General features: G+C 43.9%; 1 protein-coding gene across 2 annotated transcripts in view; it reads left to right on the top strand.

Moving 5' to 3' along the window:
- The window catches only part of znf469 (zinc finger protein 469), a 143,660-nt gene that overhangs the window by 82,623 nt on the left and 40,421 nt on the right, over window positions 1–20,616 (top strand). For both annotated transcript variants that reach the window (XM_084017758.1, XM_084017759.1), the window contains one exon: window positions 19,341–19,537. The gene's annotated coding sequence lies outside the window, so the exon portion shown is untranslated. The remainder of the gene's footprint in view (window positions 1–19,340; window positions 19,538–20,616) is intronic.

Here is a 20,616-nt window from a genome sequence, read left to right as displayed (position 1 = left end):
AGGTTGTGGGTTCATTCTCTGGCTAAAATGTTGGCTGTTTGTTCCTGACATCAGAGCATCCGGTCGACCAAATATGGTGTTCATCTAGTTAATTGCAGGAAATAAGAAACAAATGGCATTCGAACCCACAAACATAGCTGGAGTGCTAAGTCTCTGAAAGGCCCCGACTAAGCATTTCCTCCCAGATAAATGTTTCCTCTGCATAGCTGGAGCAACGGATCGGAACCGATTAACTCTGCTCTAGTTCTGGCTCTCCTAAATCCATTCAACAATTTATGCCAACAGTTGCTACCCTCATTTTTTATCTGCTGCTGATGCCAACCCCTGCATTTCAGTGTGAATGGGTCTTACTTTAGTGATCTGTGTGTCGAATGATTTTTCTACATGGGCCTGAGTTTATTTCCATTTCCCTGTCATGAGTTATTACACAGCTTGTTCTAAACCTTGCCGGTAATCTCTGTTTGAATTTGTTTAATGTGTCATTGCTTTGGTTAAGAGTATAGATCACTTCTAATACTGTAGGAGGGATACCCAGTTTCATTTTGTCCTTTTATGTTCTGGCTACTTCACATGGCGACGGATGATTTAAAACGGTTGAGTAGCCGTTGAGTTATGAGTGAAAAAATAGTTCATCCCTGAAAGAGGAATTGCATCTCTAATGTCAGGCTGGCTTTCATGTGTTCTCCCCATGTCCATGTGGGGCCATCGTATAAATAACAATTCAGTGTTTATCTTCTCACATGCTGATATTCTGACTAATATCATTTCAGAGTCATTGATTTTTTTTACTACAGCTGTATAATTTGGAAGTGATATGCTTTGAATTTGTGTTGTAATTTATGAAAACAGCAGCCCTGCCTTTAAGCCTGAGGCCATCTCTGCAGTTTCTCCGCATCTTTAGCAGAGAACCACGGGCGGAGGCGTGGAGATAATCATGTCCTGTCAACTGCCGTGACTCTTAACTCCGTTTGAAGGCACATAACTTACTTAATGAACCCAAATTCTTGCCCGGACCTTTAGCCAATCCACCTCTTGTAACAGTTCTGTGTTGATTATTATTATTGGCCGACAAAATATACACTCTACACCCAGTTCAGTTAGGGAAAAAAAGTTATAAAACGGAACTTCAGATTGCATCCGCACCTCAACCTGACTTAGATGGAAGCCATTTGAGATCAGCGTGGAGGGTCGTTGAGGATGCCAAGAATGGAAAAGGCAAGTTAACACACACACACACACACACACACACACACACACACACACACACACACACACCAGGAGTAAAGCACAGGAGGTTTAGGAGGAGATATCTCCCCAGGAGTGAAGTCACATTAGGGAGTGTGCTTAGTGAGCGGAGATACAACACAAAGTATGCAAGGGAACGACTTCTCCTTCATCTCGTCATCATCACAGCCTTCTTACAAAGCCTTTCTCTGAGTTGACTCAGGGGGTACAACAGTATTGCAGCATCATTGTGTTCACCTCTGGCATCCATTCATTCAGAGTGAATGAGAGAGAGACATGCAGTTGTGTACACAAACGTCTATCTTTAGTGCCTATTATGACTCAGGTTTCCTTCCGTGTGTGTGTGTGTGTGTGTGTGTGTGTGTGTGTGTGTGTGTGTGTGTGTACATGTGTAAATGTGTGGGCGTGTGCGTGTGTGGACTTGTGGTGGCACGGTTGCGTCTGTGTGTCTGTTGTGCGTGTATGCATGTGTTCGTCACAATAGTAAACGTTGCGGTGGTCGCGGCTCCGTGGACCAAATGAACCCAAACGTCACACGCACAAGCGCGCACACACACACACACACACACACACACACACACACACACACACACACACCTCGAGGTGACTCCCCATGGCAGGGGGCCCAGTGTGTCACAAAACCACACAGCTGTACATTCCCAGACTCTGAGAGTGGGATGAGATTAGCAAAGAGGAACACTTGCATCTGTAGGCGAGGGCTGCGTGTTCGTCTGATTTGTTTATCTGCGACGGCACATAAACAGGCTCTGTGACTCACGCCAGCTGAAGGTGTGCGGGGAGGAATACTCGCTCACTGACTGCGTTTTTCTGAGATCATGTGAATGTTCTCCAGCGAGTTCCCATAGGTCAGAGTTTTATAGCTGTGTGAATGGCTCTGTGTGCCTTGTGCCCATTTTAGCTACAGCAGTATATAATTTGAAGTCTTTACACTGAATGGCGTTTTGATTGGCAGCACATCGTGCATGGCTCAGTGCTCACATTCATATTATAATTTTTTTTATTGTACTATTTTATCACTATTGATTTGTTTGCCTGCTTGTTGTTTTGTAAAATCCCATTTTTTAAAAGTGGTTTTCATGCCCGCACAGTGTTGGAGCGCTGCCTCCTCTACTGTATGAAATGCAGCGTGCCAGACTTGCATGGACTTTGGCATCTGATGTGAAAGCTCACTGGCAGGCTCACTCTCATCCTCCAGTGCCATCCTCCCCGACGTGATGGGTTCGATAAGCAAATGAAATGTGTCATCACTGGGCTTTGTTGCATCACCGCTGGGTATCAATTTGTCCCATAATGTGCATGTCAAATACAGACAGCGGATTTTCCAGTCTGTTTTCCAGTGACATTGTGATTACTGTCGATGTGGTGCTGACTAGCATTCTAATGAGAGTCAGCATCTCCCGCAGCTCCAGACAGAGCCTCCGAGCGTTGAGGGGAACCACAATGCAACACAAAAGCATGGTGTTCTGCCATTTTTTGACAAAGCCAAACTGAGTATTGTGGAATAAACTGAGAATGGATAGATGGACAGTGTAAATGACGGTGGGGTGTTTGCAGAAGTTTCTTCTAATATTTTTATAATTTGTTTTTGTCCCGGCAGTCACTTTTCTTGAGAAGGCGGGTGTTAGCGTAGCAAAAACGTAGCTCTTGGGTGGAGTATCGCTTTTAAGCACATCATGGAGAAAGAATGACAGCCTGCAACATTTAGTTCTAGAGTGTTTTTTTAATAGGATGTGTGTGTGTGTGTGTGTGTGTGTGTGTGTGTGTGTGTGTGTGTGTGTGTGTGTGTGTGTGTGTGTGTGTGGGATGGATGAATGTGTGTAGTTTCCGCTTCAATGCTGTTAAGTGTCCATTAAAGGTTGAGTAGGTGATTCTATTCAGAAACACTTTCTGATATATTACATGAAATCCTCGTTAGATACCGATAGCAATGAATAAATTAAATGATCTGACATAAAAACATATCAGCTGTGGCCGTGGCAGGACTATAAAAGCCCCGTCCAATCAAAAAAGTTGGGCTGGAGAAAATATTTGGACGTCCTGCCTGTCTGCTAATGCTAACTTCCTGATTGTTCTCTACTGATCTCGAGTGCTCGTTTTGCGTTCTGGGGGAGTGGCTTTGAACAAAAGCCTGAACGGAGGGGGCGGGGCTTTTTCGGTTCAGCGATGCGTTCAAAGTCTGTAGTTTTTCCAAATGACCTACTCTGCCTTTAAAGTGCCATCGGATGGATAGTGAGAAGGGTGACGTCCGTTGGGCGTATTGTGGATGAGTCTGGTGTCGATAACACAATGAGTCCCCAATAACTGCCGATACCAAGAGTGTCCATGAGTGGTGTCAGAGAGCGAATGGCGGCAGATGCTACAGAGGAAAGGAACAGCAAACGGGGACGAGGCGGGGGGATCTGGTGAGCAATGATGTGCGCAGGGAGGGAAGAGGGGCAGGATGCCACCATCTGTTCGCCACATGCACACCCCACAGCAGTCACATAAATCTCAGTCGAGCTCAGCAATGCAAGGCTGCATTCCGCCAGGCTAAACGTGCACTGGCTAGCTAGCTCAACAGAAATGTGCAGCTCATCCATACATACAGATCCAAGTCATACATGCTGCATTCAAACTGTAGCCAAATTCATTAAAAATAAAACGGGTTGGATGGACCAGGACACCGGAACGATCTGGGAGAGTTGTGAGAAAGTGTATTGGAAGCAATAGAAATTGTGCTATTGATGGGTTATCAAGTTGCCAGCTTTTAGATAATTAAGATGGACTTCATAGAATGGTTAGGCAATCTTTTTTAAATGTGCTACTGTCACAGGAGATGCATGAATCATAGCTTCTTACAACTGGCTAGAAATCTGTAGGAAAAAGTACCGCAGCTAGGCAATGGTTGATTTAAAAGTTGTTTATAAAGGCAACGCTCTTCTGTTCTTCTGGTGTGGTCCGTTGGCCCTCCACCACACTACTAACAGTGGATGTGCAAATACACAGGGCACACACACACACACACACACACACACACACACACACACACACACGCACACACACACAGTTACAGGTCACCAGGGGTAAAGTCAAGTTCAGGCTGGGGGAGGTGTGTATGAGTTGGGTGTGCATATGCTGTAGGCGGGAGGCGTGTCTTTTTGAGGAGTTGTGTTATAACGCTGGTGTGTGTGACAGCTTCAGTGTCAACGTCACATCTCTTCACCCCTCTGCTGTCCAACGTAAAGAGTCATGCGCTGTCATAATCATTTCATAATCTGCACAGCCAAGGGAAGTGTGCTTTGTGTGTGTCGGTGTGGATATTTTAAAGATATTTTACTGAGAAGGTGACATAACATTATAGTTTTTTTTTTAATTCTCTTTACTGTTTGTGTATTTTGCAGATAAACTATGGCTTGCACTTTAAAACAAATATATTAGGAATAACTTATTACAGTTATTAATTGCAATTCAAATGAGTTGTGCAAAATTCACTGGCAGACTTAGTCCTCTTCTTTGCAGTCCAATTAATAGCGGCGCAGCATTGTTGATCGTCAGATCTCTGATGTGACTTGTAGTTGTCAGTGTGACCTTTGAACTTGAGCAACCATCTGAAGGTTTAACATTCAAAGAAATTTCCCTTCCTGCATAAAACTAAACGAGTGGTGTTGTAAAGACGTTTTTTCCACGTTATCCTGCACTTTGTCAATAACTTCATGTCTCTGATGTCAACTCATATTACACTTTACAGTGTTGTGGGAACAATGGCTTCGAGGGAAGAAGGTTATCAGCTTCTTCTTGTCATGTAAAGAAGCATTTTGTATTTTGTGAACTATGTTACATGTGTGATGTCTGCCTCCACGTTGGACCGTCTGTACCCACTTAAAATGGTCTAAGATGTGTAGAATGTGAAAGAAACTTGGCCATGAAAAAACTAATCTTTTCCATCATTTGGATGCAGACATACTTTTGGCTTTTTTGGTCTGATTTCATGGAACTTTAGATCGATTGAAATCATCGCTGGTGAAGAAATGATATAATAACATAGCGGCCAGGGATGAGTCACCACTAATTTCACGTTCCCTTTCAAACCCGCTGTTCAATTCTACCATTCAAGCTCTGCGGGTGAACGGCACAATTGGAAGCCCAGCCAATGAGAAAGCCCAGTCATGACATCACGGTCATGCAGTGTGGCAGATGGATATGGGGGGGGGGGGGAACACTCCAGAAACAACACTGGGAACGCTGCGAGCAGAAGCAGGAGTTCAACTCTTGTCCCGCGAGTCGCCCGGCGATGATCAGCAGAATCGGTTAGGGGGTGGTATCCAGCCAGAGCTGCTGCTTACGGCGCAGCAACACAGGGACGGTTGCTTTAGGATAAGGAAACCATGAAATAATCATAGCCCTGGGGTGTGCCATTGCTGTACGTCCATCATCAGTCCTTCATCAGCATACTTCTGCTATGAGGTTACGGGAACCACAGCCAAAGTGGCTGCTTGGCTTATCGTCTGTATATGAAGTAAATGGAGGAATGTCCTTTGGAATATAACTGAAGACTGTGGGGAACACTGCACAGGGGCTATGGATCTATCTATTGTTCCAGAAACTATTGGGAGCGAGCCGATTCATTTCCAGTTTTCCAAATACATTAATAAAATAGCCAGCTGATGAAAGCCTCGGCCTGCGAGGTTATTATCGGTCCAACTGGCTCTGCTCCAGCTACAAGGCTGGCCAGCTGCCTGGTTCGCCAATTAACGTGCGGTTTTAGCTTCTTCCTGCTAATTTAAAACCGTCTCACTGCTCATTTAAATTTGGTTAACTGTTATCACAGCGCACATCGGAAACAATTTGGTGAGTTGCTTGTCTCCGACTGCCGCGGTGATTTATGGCGCTCCGTATCGTCAGGATGGGGCTGAATATGCAACCAGTCACATGCTCCGCCAGCAGCTGCAGGACAGGGACAGCTGTGACTTCCTGAATCCCAACTACTGGAAAGTTGGAGCAATCTCATTCCGATATATCAAGCAGCTTAGCGTAAGTCCTTAAGAAAGCCGGATGCATTTTATGATCAAAGGTATCTTGCAAGTTTTTGAAAAGGGAAAGTGCTCAGGGTTATATTGAGCATATTTAAACATGTACTGCACAGCTGGAATCTCTTCCAGGTATTTTAGGATTCATTAGCAACCTATTGAGGGGCTTATTTAACGCACATGTGTAAATCTATGACTCTGTAGATAACATGACACTCACCACGAAAAGGAGTGAAGTGAAGAGCAAAGGACATGCCTCCCTCCGCCATATCAAATAAGATATTCAGAAACTATTTCACCAGCCTGCGTGTTAGGAGATGGTCATAACAAATGAATGAAAGAGACAGTGGTGTCGTACACAGATACCGTCCATCCTGTGTGTCTGCCAAAGCATAAAACTTGTTCATCCTCTCTCTCTTTATGTCTCTGTTTTTTTCTTTTTCTCTTCTACTTCTTCCTTTCATCCTCAGCCAGACGTTTTTTGGACATGTAAGATGTAAAAAAAAAAAAATGCAGGAAGGAGAAAAAGAAAGAAAGGACAGTTCTAAAGGAATATGGCTCGTATTAATCTGGAAATATTGCTTTACCTCATCTGAACTAAATTACTGGTCTGAACTCGCTGTCCTCAGAGAGCAGGCGGAGCGCCACCGGCAGCCCAGATGGGCAAGGAGTGGTCGGCAGATCTGTCGCCGTGACCACGGTGAGCACATGAACCCCTGGTCTGTTGAGCTCTATTGCTGTCCTTTTCATACAGCGGATCAAAAGTGCTCCTTTGTTGTTGTTGGGCTCGGGTTTTATACTCAGGGGCAGCATCTCTGGAGGGGAATGCAGACGTTTTGAGACTGTTTTCCCTCTTTCTTTGTCCTCGTGCTATCGTTGTGTCTTTTTGCATGTGTAATGTTACAAAGCCAAAAGGGGAAAAAAAAAAGTGAAGATAATAAGAGCTGATCTGTTGCTGTAAAATATCCTTTTTTAGTTCATGACAGCACTTGCACAATGCTATGGATCGGTGAAAGACACAGTCATGCTAGTGCCTGGTTGTTGGTTGAGATCCTAGCGTGCATTGCTGGAGGCCATGAAATCCAAAGAGTGGAGCGGGCTCATGGTGTGGCTAAATCTTGCCAAGGCTTGTGGTTTCCACTGGTAAGGAGCAGAGGCAGTTACGAGTGACTACAACTTCTCTCCCTGCGACTCCCAGGAATGTAAAGGTGTGATTGCACACGCTGCGAGTAAACACCGGCCCGTCTGCACTCTCGTTCACCCTTAACTGAGCCAAACTGACAATGAGACAGATGTGTGACTATTACACAATGTCAGTGGCCACTGGCAGTCGAGCAATGTCGCTATGGTTTCCCATAACTTCACCTGTCAGAGGCGAGGGTGAAAAGTGCTCAAACGGCGTACTTTCATCAGATGAGAAGACTTATTTAACGGTGCATGGCTCCGGGGAGGCTTTCTGTCTTTGGGACCTTTTGGTCAGAAGGAAGCGGTTTGCGGAGGAAGAGGAGGGAGGACGTGTGTTTTTGTTCTTACATTAACTCCAGTTTTTGTCCTTTTTTTAAAAAGAAAAGTGTTTACAAGAGAGAAGAAAGCGGTGATTTATTTCCGACAATGACCTCTCATGAAAGAAATCCTAAATAACCTTGCAGATGCCCCTGACCGAAACCAGCAGGAAGGTTACAGCAGGTGAACAGGATCATGAGTCAGTCACAATACCAACTGCTAAACACACGCAGTACAACACATCGTACGGCTGTACTGCAACCAGATGACGTAACAAAAGGAACTTAACTGAACATCGGATTAAGAACAAAACATGAACATAAAAAAGGGAGGATAAAGGCTCAGCAAAGAAAGAATACGTAACGGATTGAATTTCAGTTCATCCCAGTCAGAGTCTCATTATTTAGAGTATCTGCTCAGAGAAAAGGTTGATCTAATATTCATATTTTTAATATTTCTTAAGAGACACAATATTTTTTGAAAAATGTCCACGAACACAATGATGAACTTTTTTGATTTTGGTGGTCAAGGTCACTGTTTTGATGTAAATTCATGAGTTGCAGAAAGGAGACCTGGAAATGGAAACATTTATTGATACATGCTGTATTATGTCTAGGTCAAAGGTAAGAACCTGTTGTGTTCGGCATTAAGAGACAAGAGTGTCTTGTTTGTGTCCTTGTGTCACCTGGAGAAGCAGACACTCAATAAGTCAGATTAAATGTGAATCTAGTCATAAGATGACATGTATTAAGTGGCCTGTTAATTATTTACAGGCCACCTAAATATTTGTCAAATTTTTTCGATGATTTTACTGAATTATTGTCTAGCATCTCCACTGATTTTGACTGCCTAGTTATAACTGGTGACTTTAATTTTCATATTGATGATTTGAATGACAAGGGTGCAAAAGAACTTTTTAATATTCTAGACACATTTGACCTTTCTCAACATGTGAAAGAGGCTACTCATTGTAAGGGACACACCCTGGACCTGATTATCACAAAAGGTCTCCATGTTTCTGATGTTTTTGTGACTGATCCTTCATTGTCTGATCACTTCTGTGTTTTCTTTAATATTTCTTTCATTCCTGACACACAAACAGAATCAAATAAGGTCAAAAAGCGGTACATCAATGAACATGCCAATGTACTCTTTAAAAATGCCATCTCCTCATTACCACCTCTAAACCCATGTCATGCTGACGATCTTGTAAACATCTTTAATTCCAAAATTCTGAATGTCATAGATGTCATTGCACCTGCTACGGTTAAAACAATTTCTGGTAAGCAAAAGGCACCCTGGAGAAAAGCTGCTGTTGTAACAGCCCAGAGAAGAGAGTGCAGGAAGGCTGAACGAATCTGGCGGAGTACTAAACTTCATATTCACCATGACATCTATAAAGAGAGCCTCCGGGCCTACAATTTAGTCTTAAAAAGTGCGAGAGAAACATACTTCTCCAATATCATAAACAACAACACTAATAAGGCGAAAACCCTATTTGCAACTGTTGACAGACTGACCAACCCCCCAACACAAATACCAGCTAAACTCCATTCCACGCAGAAATGCAATGAGTTTGCATTCTTTTATACTAATAAAATTGAAGGCATCAGACGCGCCATCAATATCTCAAACAAAAAAGTTGGATCACCACCCTGTTCAGGCAAAAGTAACACAGCAATGATGGCAAGCTTTAATGCCATAGACTCTAAAACTCTAGTGGAAACGGTGACAAATCTAAAATCATCCACCTGCTGCCTTGATGCTTTACCTACCAACTTTTTTAAGAATGTTTTTGACTGCCTATCAATAGACGTATTGCAAATAGTTAATAACTCCATTCAATCAGGCAATTTCCCAAAGGCCTTCAAAACTGCAGTCATTAAACCTCTTCTAAAAAAGCGGAGCCTAGATGCCTCTATTATCAACAACTACAGACCAATTTCAAATCTACCCTTCATAAGTAAAATAATTGAGAAAGTTGTCCTCCAACAACTAAATCACTTCCTGGCTTCAACTGGCTGCCACAACAACTTCCAGTCAGGATTTCGACCTTTTCATAGCACCGAGACGGCCCTTATTAAAGTTGTAAATGACATCCGTCTTAACACAGACTCTGGCAAAACTTCAATATTAATGCTATTAGACCTCAGTGCTGCATTTGACACTGTCGACCACTCAATACTCTTGGACAGGTTGGAAAACTGGGTGGGGCTCTCAGGCACAGTCTTAAACTGGTTCAAGTCATATCTACAAGATAGGAACTATTTTGTTTCCATTGGCGACTTTGTATCAGAACCTACCAATGTAACGTGTGGAGTCCCCCAAGGTTCAATCTTGGGGCCAACTTTATTCAACATCTACATGCTCCCACTAGGACAAATCATGCAAAATAATAACATTGACCACCATTGCTATGCCGATGACACCCAAATCTATGTAGCACTATCACCAAACGACTATCGCCCCATAGATCTTCTGTGCCAGTGCATTGAGCAAGTCAAAGACTGGATGTGCCAAAACTTCCTACAACTAAATGAGGACAAAACTGAGATAATTGTTTTTGGTGCTAAAAAAGAAAGGTTTAAAGTAATTCAACACCTTCACTCTCTGTCCCTGAAAACCTCAAACAAAGCCAGAAATCTTGGGGTTATTATGGATTCTGATTTACATTTCGACAGTCACGTTAAATCAGTAACAAAATCAGCCTACTATCACCTAAAAAATGTAGCAAGACTTAGAGGGCTCATGTCAGCTCAAGACTTAGAAAAACTTGTACATGCCTTTATTACTAGTAGGCTAGACTACTGTAATGGTCTCCTTGCAGGTCTTCCGAAAAAAACTGTCAGGCAGCTACAGCTTGTTCAGAACGCTGCTGCTAGAGTTCTTACAAAGACCAAAAAATGTGAGCACATTACACCAATTCTTAAATCCTTACATTGGCTCCCTGTATGTCAGAGGATTGATTTCAAAATCCTCCTGCTCACATATAAATCACTACATGGTCTAGGACCGAAGTATATCACTGATATGCTCCCACTACATAAGCCTTCTAGACCACTAAGATCTTCTGAGACCAATCTGTTAGTGATTCCCAGAGTAAACAACAATCACGGGAGAGCATCATTTAGTCACTATGCAACAAATGGCTGGAATAAACTTCCTGAAGATGTAAGACTTGCCCCAACTCTGACCACTTTTAAAACTAGACTGAAAACTTTTATGTTCACCATAGCTTTCTGCTAAATCTTTTAATGTCTGCACTGTTTTTAATTATTGCAAATATGTTTTTATTCTATTTTCTTTCTGTAATGCATTTTTAAAATTTTTATTATTTTCTTTTAATTCTTTTTTTTCTTCTTTTTTTTCTTCTCACTTTGTTTTATGATGTGAAGCACTTTGAGTCTGCCTTGTGTATGAAATGTGCTATACAAATAAAGTTGCCTTGCCTTGCCTTGCCTTAATCGTACACTGTAGGCATCAGGTACAGAGAAAATGCCCTCACAACTGTGTTTTCAGAAAATGCGGTAACTCAAGAATTCATGTATTAATATGACATTTTCACACAAATGTCTAATAGGATAATAGGATGAAGTGCTGACATTTTGGATTAATATGGTTGTTAAGTGCAACTTTACTGGTTTAGGGAGGCATACGACCAAGAGGTGGTAATCCTAGTGATACATTGCTAAAACAGGGTTGTGGTACTTCTAAAATAGCTGATACGTCTCCCTAGGTGTTGCATTAGATGTGAAATATGTTGCCTGGACTTCCCCGGGTTCAGAACTGGCAACTCCTCTGGAAATCCCTCGGGTACAGTTCCATGGGTACGCCCACTCTTTGATGTGAATGTTCAGGGTAAGAGGGTGTGTGTGTACAGCAACAGTTCACTCATCACAATAACCAATAAAACGTCATCATAACACCAGTCTTAACTCAAGCATGTTATGTGTGTTCATGCAGTAAGACATTGTTGACAGTTATTGGACTCCGAGTAGAAATGGTCACACTAATCTAAGAACACATATGGATTGCTCAATAAAACGTGCAACTCACTTACACACAGTCTCTGAAAATGCATGTGTTGATGGAAAATAAAGCACCAGCGAGTTGACGCTGAATATTATATTTCAATCCTTTCACTTTTCTTTGTCTCGAGTAACTATATTTGCCTCCGGATGGATTTTTAATCAAATAACTTTAATACAATATTCAAGTTTCATGGAGCTTCAAATTGGTGTTACATTATTGTCAATTAACGTAGTTTTTTAATGTTGAGCTACATCTACCTGCACAGGTTCAACCTCACCGGCAGTGAGTATCGTAGGTCAGCAGAGCTGCTTACAATTTGACATTTTGTAGAATGAGCATTGATTTATCTATACATTAAATTGGGGGGCATTTGACCCTCCGCTGACAGTAGATGTCATCACATGAATTCATTTATTAGATTATTCCCCTCCTCTTTGGAGGCCCCCACCCTCCTTCTACCAGGTGGTACTCCTGAACTGGCGATACACACGGAGGCGTCCTGATCCATATCATCAGGGGTGGACATACGTCACTCAGGATACATTAAATATGTATTTCCCAGCATCGATACAGAAAGCGAGCAATTTTATCACATTTGCTCACTGATTGGCTAAGTTTGTATCCTCTGGTCACCGGTGAATAATACTGCAACAATCGTAATGTAATGTGATGTCACAGCTGTGTGCTGCTCTCCAACTCTCCCTGTGTAACAATAACAAGTTGGCACGTCCCTCCTCCGTAGGAGAGGTGCATTCTGGTTTTTGTCTCCTGTGTTTGTACATTCACCTGGCTTGCATATAGCCGACCTCTGACCTCAGGAAACGCATCCCCATGGGAGAGGGAAATGTGCCTTTTGAGAAGCCCACTCGTGGGCGGTGGAGTGGTTTTATATACAGACTGGCATTATCTGCATCTCCTGCTCCACTCAAAGGACAGGGCCACTAAATATACCCTGCGAGGCCTTCCCAGGCTCCTCTGGGCTGGTGAGATGCGGCCGCTGCTTGGGCCGAAGGCCAATGACATGGCTGCCGACCTCCACGGAAAGTATTTTTAAGGTCAATTACAGGGTACAGTGCCTTCAGATGGCGGCCTGCTGCTGAGGAGGCCTCATATTAAAGGTTTATGTGGAGAAGGACCAGAGAAGTCTGCCTTAGCTCACCCCAGCTCCCATTGTTACGACACACCCACTGAGACAGTGCACTCTGAAGGATTCATGGGGTGATGCGTGCAGTGTGTGTGTCTCTGTGGACCGAAGGACAGATTGACACAGAGGGTTTAAAAAAAAAAAAGGCCAGTCTTACAAACATGGATTTTTAAGTTGGAGAATCAAGGCACTGGTCCGTTATTGGACTCCTCCTGTTCTATATTTCTATATTTGATGTGATGCGACAGTCATTTAAGGTTATCTTGTGGCCAACACAGCAGATAATGGCAGGACTTGTCAAGTCGCTTCAGTGCAACAATTTATAAATGACATTCTGCAGAAACACATAAAACACTGGTCTCAAATTAGATGAGTCACAAACATTTGCTTAAAGCCTGTGACCTTTTCTTTTTGCTTTATAGGCTCGATATGGCTTCCTGCAAGCTTAACATTGCATAAAGCTTAAGGAGCTCATAATTAAAGGATAGGTTAACATTTTTCCTTGTCTGGCTTAAAAACTGCATTCACGTGCCCATATATATATGTTCATTGAATATATGGAGTTATTGGTGACTGTAATTATGTCTGTACCGGCTATGCATGATAAAGTTATTCCAAAGTAAAAGATTAAGCTCCAAATCCAGTCCTCCTTCTGTGCAAAAACTCTTTCTGAAGCTGAATCTAATAGAAGTATGAGTCAAATCAACAGTTACAGTTGTTTTAGTATGAAATACTAACGAAGGAAATATATGCATGGGAGAGCTCAAACACAGTTTGCCATAATAGATTATAAATGTGAAAGATACCCACTTGATTTGAATTACTAAGTTAATATTTTAATACCACAGTGTTTATTATGGTAGTCCTTCTAAAAAAAGATGTAGCACCATCAGTACAGATATGCAGATATATCATAACCACAGTGCAACAAGCACACTTTGAGGGCTTATCTCATCACTCCACTCCCACACAAGCCCCATTCTCATTGCATGGGGCCACACACACACAGACCCACACAGCTGACCAGCGCTCAATATAAATGAGCATGCAGCGAGTGGATTTTGGTCCTTTTCATGGTTCATTCCGACACGACTCCAGCCGGCCATAAATACAGGCCTGTCAAAATGTGTTCTACCCCACAGAGAGGGGAGTGGTGGAAGGTACAGTAGACGCCATTCACCTCTCTGTGTGTTTGGAAGGGGCAGAGGGGAAGGTGAGAGTTGGTGGCTTTGGTCTCCGTGAAGAGTGAAGTATTGATGGGACAACAGTGAGGGGAAGGATTGAAAGGCCTGTTTGTGCGGATGAGGGCCGGCCATCCCTGTGTTTGGTTTGCTGTGGCTCTGCTACAGATCAATGGCGGCTCTATCCAGCCTTCTCTATTTCAATCCAGACGCTTTAATAAAGACAAAATAAAGGCACCTGGAAGATGAAACCCAGAGAGGGAACATCTATATGTGTTTTAGTAGTGAACTTTATCACTTTATCACTGTGCCTCAGACATAAATGACACTTTGAGTCAGTACCCCTCCAGCTAGCTACAGATTAGCCAGGCTAGCAAGGCACAGCAGAGTGGGTATGCTGTTTCCACTGTGTGAACATGATGAGTAAATGGGCTGGTTTCCCAGATACAAAGTCCGTTTTTCCTGCTATGCTTAGTAAATGAATGCAGCAAGTATTGTGACTCACGTGTAGCAAAGTAAGGGTGGTAGATGAGCGTGACTTTCACGCAGGAGACCAGGGTTTGCCTCCCATTTCAGACATGCAATTAACAAGTGTTTTTAGAAAATTCAGTCTCTTCGGGGTCTTGAAGCTATTTGACCATTTTAACAGGAAAATAGTTTCCCACTAAGGACTAAGTGCATCTTTTCCCTTTTCTTCAACCCCCATCCCCCATCCCACCAAGCTCCTCCAAGACAACCCCCCCACACCTTGTTTCCCTGGGAACATCATCACTCCTGGTCCACATGGCTGGGCGAGTACACATCGTCAAGCTGCTAAGTCTACACTGGCTGGGGTGCCCCGTGTTTGCCCTGGGGGAGAGCATGCGTCCGTTGCCGCTGGGCTTTCTGGGTCAGAAATGGCACACCAGGGTGTGAAATTTCCAGAACTGAGTCTGGCCACTCAGCCCGGCAGCTCCAGAACCCAAAAGCTGCACAGACAGAGGGGAGGGAGAAGAAGTGTTAGACCACCATCACCTGTGTCTGAGGTGAAACCCACAGTCTCCTTTTACTGGGGCCCTCCCTTGTCCCAGTACGCACAAACGCACAATGCACACATTTGACGATTTTTCAAAATGCTGTATTGTTTATTCCTGCTGTAACGTCCTAATATTATTGTTTTTATTGGATATTTGAGGTGTGTAGCAGTCAGTGAGTCATGGAATACAGTCGCCACATGTAGTCACCCACAGTTTCCCTAATTGAGAGTTACAGGAGTGTTGGTGTGGGTGGCGATGGGGAGACCTGTCATTGGGGCCCTGGGCGTGTCAGCGGCACGACCTGGAACGACCTCGGTACTGAGCATCGCCATAGCAACTGTGGCAACATCAGGTTGCAGATGCAGAGAAACGGTGCTTTTTTTTCATAATTACTGAAACAAACACAGACCTGAGGCTTGATCATTCCTTTGGCAGCTAATAAGCAGCATTGTCAAGTCTCGTTGAAGAATGACTCTGTTGTGGCAACGAACCAGACTGCAACACTTTGATTCATGCCTTTTCCTTAGAAGTCCAGAATTGCTTCCTAAATGTTGCATCCCTGTATCTTCCAGAAGAAAACACAAGCTGCTTTGTAGATTTACGTGAATGTCGGAAAGCTTTACTCATCTTTTGGGAATTATATTTAGTAATCAATACATTTTGCACGTTGCCTCCAAAAGGTTGCACTTTTTTTCTTTTAATTAGTTTTTTGACCCAGGTGTGACTCCCTGGGGGGATGCTGGAATACTCTTAAGGTCATGAAACAACCTTGTGTTAGCATTGGCTTTTTATATGGCGTTTTCTGCCACAGAGGCAGTCCGTTTAAATGGTTGTCAAAGTGATGGGTTTAAAGGTAAAAGTGTGTTTTTAATGCCCTACATGAGCTAAATAAACTTGTTGAGACGAGTATAACACAAGCCATTGGCATCCTGATATGCTCAGGCCTCGGGGGTCACGTTTAAACAATCTCCATATTCATCATGGAAATGTTGAGTCGATCTTAGGTTCACTCACTTTGATACATCTCACAAAGGTTTTCTGTTTCAAGAACACAGAAAATCCCCTCTCTTTCCATCTGCCTTGACTCTGCTTTCAATTCAGGTCGTTAAGAGTGAAATTTCAATTTCACAACAACCTATGATTGAATCCTTAAGCCTAATATGATTCCAGCTGGTATCCAACTGTAAATTGTCTCACTACATCAACTTTAAGTCCTATTGTGTTTAAATTTACTCGTGATTTTACCAGAAACTATTTGTGCAGTTATTGGCGTTAGGAAGTATCATTCTGGGCTATAACATTGGACTTCCTTTTGGCACGACCCAGCCTGGTTGTTTTGCCAAATGTGTGCCTGACAGTCAGACCTTTTTCCTGTGGCTTTTGAAATCCAATCACAGAGGCGGTGTGTTTTGGCTTTTCCACAAGCTGAAGTTGCAGTGAGATGATGGTGTTGTTCTTCCTCCAGCCTGCTCTGTATAAAGGCTGTTTTAACCGAGCGTTGTTTAGAAATGAATCCCTATATCCCCTTACTTTGATATTGAATGTTGTCCTTTTAGGCTTTAGGCCGCCAAGAGGACATTTGGCAATGTCTGGCGTGATGCAGCCCTCTTTTATAAGCCTTCAGACCTCTCATTGAAATCTGGTGTTTGTAATAACCAGAGTTTTTGCACCAAGCCACACATGGCCTTCTCATTACACATGCAGTCTGGGTTTGTTTGGCTCTTTGGAATGAATTCAGTGTACAAAAACAGTGCTCAACAGAAATGATGTATGTGTGTTACAACAGATTAAATGCACGATTGAAATACAATGGGGAGAAATTCCTCATAAAAAAACAACCTCCATTAAAAATAAATAAATAAAAAGCAACACGGTACGGTAACCTCAGTTATGAACTCAAAAGAGGCACAAGAGGTACAAAACAGAAACAGGGTGTTGTGTCAGGAGGCTAGTGTCAAACGTTGCCTCATCTCTGTCTGTAAATGGACTGTATGTACATGACAGCTCAACTCAACCCCTAGTGGCCGGATAGAATATTGTGTCTTTGCAGTAAATTCCACCTCAGTCCTAAATCCCAGTTTTAAATCCTGAAACACAAATCGCATCGTTTGCTGTTGACTGTGGCTGACAGCCTGTCATTACTGCTCTAATTTTCCTTATTATATGGACGCTTAGTGCTATTTTTACCTATTTACCATCGTTACGGTAATGACAACACTTAATTACACAGTAAAGACAGCAAACAAACAGCAGCTTTCAGATGTTGGATTAGTTTTGTCTGTCACTTAAACGCCGGATTAAAGACACAAAAAGACCACAGGACGTCTGTCCGTGGCTCTGGTTTTGATGAACACTGTTGCCAAGCAATAAAGAGCGCCGAAATGAGTTTGTCTCATCCCTGGTAACGGTCCCGAGTCCCGACATCGGGCCTGAGCTTTCACAGGCTACAATGAAGGCAGCTCGTAACCCTAAGTGCTGTTTTGTGGACTAAATGTGACACGAATATGACAGAGAGGGTCTGTGTAGGTGTTAATGCTTGTGTGGGAGATCGCCAGAGATCTGTATGATCCCCACTTAACTCATCATGTGCTGCCAATAAAAAGTTGCTCACTTTGTTGTTATTGAATCCCATTGACTTTGTAGTCCTTTCTCCTTGGAATGGAGCGAAATCGTTTCCTGCAAACCTCTATTTCATGTTCAAGAACGCAGTATTTTTCTGTTCGTTCGCTTATTCCTGTTGAGCAATCGAGGAACTACGGCTGTATGTTGTGTAACTTTATGTAAAGTCAGGGCTGTCTTTTCTGTGAAAGTGCTTCAAGCAGGCGGACACCATATGCAGCAGCGGTGGACGTAGTGATGTGCTGCGGCGGTGTCTCCTTCTAATTCAGGGCCCAACCATCATTCTACAAACTGGAACCTTGCCCACAGCATTTGGCAGCGAATGAGCTCTCTCAGATTCCCCATTTTGAACATACATTTTTGCCATTTCGTGCCGACACAGTTTGACCTGCAGTGAACCCGTAACAGTAAGTCGCTTCGACTATACTGTTCTGTGTCTGTTTCTCTCTTAAGTGGACTGGATTGCCCTTTGGCGACACTTTTTTTTTTTTCCTAATTACAAGTTGATCTTTAAACATCACTTTTTTTAGTTTTTTTACTCTTCTTTTACTTTGCACCTCTTTGTCTGCGCCATGGCTCGGTTTAAACCTGGCAGAGCTAGGTTTGTGAGTGTGGTGGCATTCGGGGCAGGGTGCAGAGCTCGCCTGGGTTGAGCATACCCAGCCCGTCATAATTACAGACAGTAAACAGCTAGCGCTTTTATGCCTATTTTCACCATCGGATGGGTGCGAGAGTTCACTTTGGCGTAAGAAGAAAAAAAGGCTGCGAGGGGAGACGACGGTCTGGTGATGGACAAAAACTGTCATCCTTATTTTGGGTGTCGATGATGTTAGCCATTCGCAGGAGAGTTGGTGAGACAGGTTTGTAGACACACAGAGACAGACCCGGTCCCCACACCCTCCAACACAGCAGCCTTTTGATGTGACGGCTCATACAGGAAGTCTTAATAAGAACTCCCAACAAACCCTGGTTCAAAATGTCTCTTTTTACTTTTCTCTCTAAAACTGTCAACCATCTTTCTCCCTCACTCTCTGAGTGTGTCTGTCTTTTCCTGTCTGCCTGTCTGTCTGTCTGTCTGTCTCACACTCTTCACTTGGTCCAGTCTACACTGTACCTCTGTTACGTCACACACACTTTTACCTCTCTTCCTACATTCTCAGTGCTTTACTGGCAGAACTGTTCAGCTGAAACAACTCCGAGGTGACGCATTCGATGTAGAAAAAGAGAGTTTGTGGATTCGAACCATAGGCTATATACCATCTGTCTGTCTCTTCATCTCCTTCCTCATCTCTCCCTCTCTCTGTGCACTGCACAGCGCTGGCAGCCGCTGGGATGGGAGGTTTTCTTTGGCAGGCTGCTCCCCCTCTCTTGGCTGGGACAGGCCCCGGAGCTACTGGCTGGGAGTGTGGAAGGGAAGCGGGGAGGTAGTGAAGGAGGAGGGGAGGGAGGGAGGGAGGGAGGGAGGGAGGGAGGGAGGGAGGGAGGGAGGGAGAGAGTGCTTGGGAGGAGGGAGACTGGAGGGGTGGAGGCGTGGTCTGCAGCTGGTAATGAAGTCTTCTCTTTTCATCCTCAGAAGACAGAGTGTGAGCGGACGGGCCCGGGGTCTGCGCGGCTCCAGTGCTTCCTCCGCCTGTAAAGTGTGCCGAGCGGCCCTCCGCTCAGCGCTCGCTGCCCACAGCTGAGAGATACAAAGAGGCCGAGTCAGAGAGAGAGAGACCGCTCCAGTCATGAGGCTTTCCCTTGTATCGGCTCCACGGCATTACTCTTGAGGTAAGACTTCAGACTGTCTGCTTCTTGCGTTGCTGCCGCTGCCTGTCTCTCTCTCTCTCTCTCTCTGTCTCTCTCTCTCTCTCTCTCTCTCTCACTGCTCTCCTTTACTGTCTGTCTGCCTCTGTTGATTGTTGTGGTTGGGTGTGTGATTTTGGGGGCTGTCCGCTTTAGATCCCGCCCACTTTGAATGTGCGTGCGTGTGTGGCACACACACACACACACACACACACGTGTGTGCGCGTGTGCGTGCACATGCAGTGTGTGCACTAGCTGGTAGGCGTGTGTTTGTACATGTGTGAGCATGCACATGAATATACTTGGATTTGTATGTCTGCGTCTTTGCACATTTCCGACACTATTTATGTCTGAACGCCCTCTGAGTCAGCGTTCAATGAAAGGTTTATGTGAATGGCGACAAATGGCTCCTACTAGTCATGGAAGAGGGTCAGATCGGGGCTGAGACGTTCTGGGAGGAGGAGGAAGGGAAGTCAGTTATGAGATGGTAACCTTTAACAACTTCACTGAATTTGTTATTCCGATCATTCTGCTTTTTTTCTAGAATTGCTTTTCGTTCGGTACATTTAATATCACGGTGTTGACTTTTATTGCTGGTCTGGGCTGCAGGTATACTAACTTCATATTTCAAATGAGCTGTTAAATGAAGGCATGTGTGGGGATGTTTATTTGCTTTTTAATGGCAGATGGATGCAACTATTGGGCCTCATCGCTGTAAGTAAGAGAGGACAGGCGACACAGGCTGTACTCATCTGCTGACACCAGGCTTTGAAGTGATTTCAGTGGATCTGTCCTCCCCGCTGGGCAAATCAGATCCGGCCTGCGACCCACTCACTTTCATCCACATTCCCTTGGAAATCCATCCATCTGTATTCCTTCCCTCACCTCCTTCCTGCTCCCATTCACCCCACGAGTTCTTGCACCCTGATGCCTCTCGGTGAGGCCTTCACCTCCTATCAACACCTCCCCGTATACTCTCATAGACAGTATTCCTACTTTTTTTCCCTTCTCCATCCCCTCTAGTCAGACATGCTTCTAGGTCTTTCCGATACCTCTCCCGGAAA

The sequence above is a fragment of the Eutrigla gurnardus genome, assembly GCF_963514095.1.
Source record: "Eutrigla gurnardus genome assembly, chromosome: 9".
Taxonomy (NCBI): domain Eukaryota; kingdom Metazoa; phylum Chordata; class Actinopteri; order Perciformes; family Triglidae; genus Eutrigla; species Eutrigla gurnardus.
The sequence above is the reverse complement of the archived record's forward strand: the minus strand, read 5'-3'. Positions and strand labels throughout refer to the sequence as shown.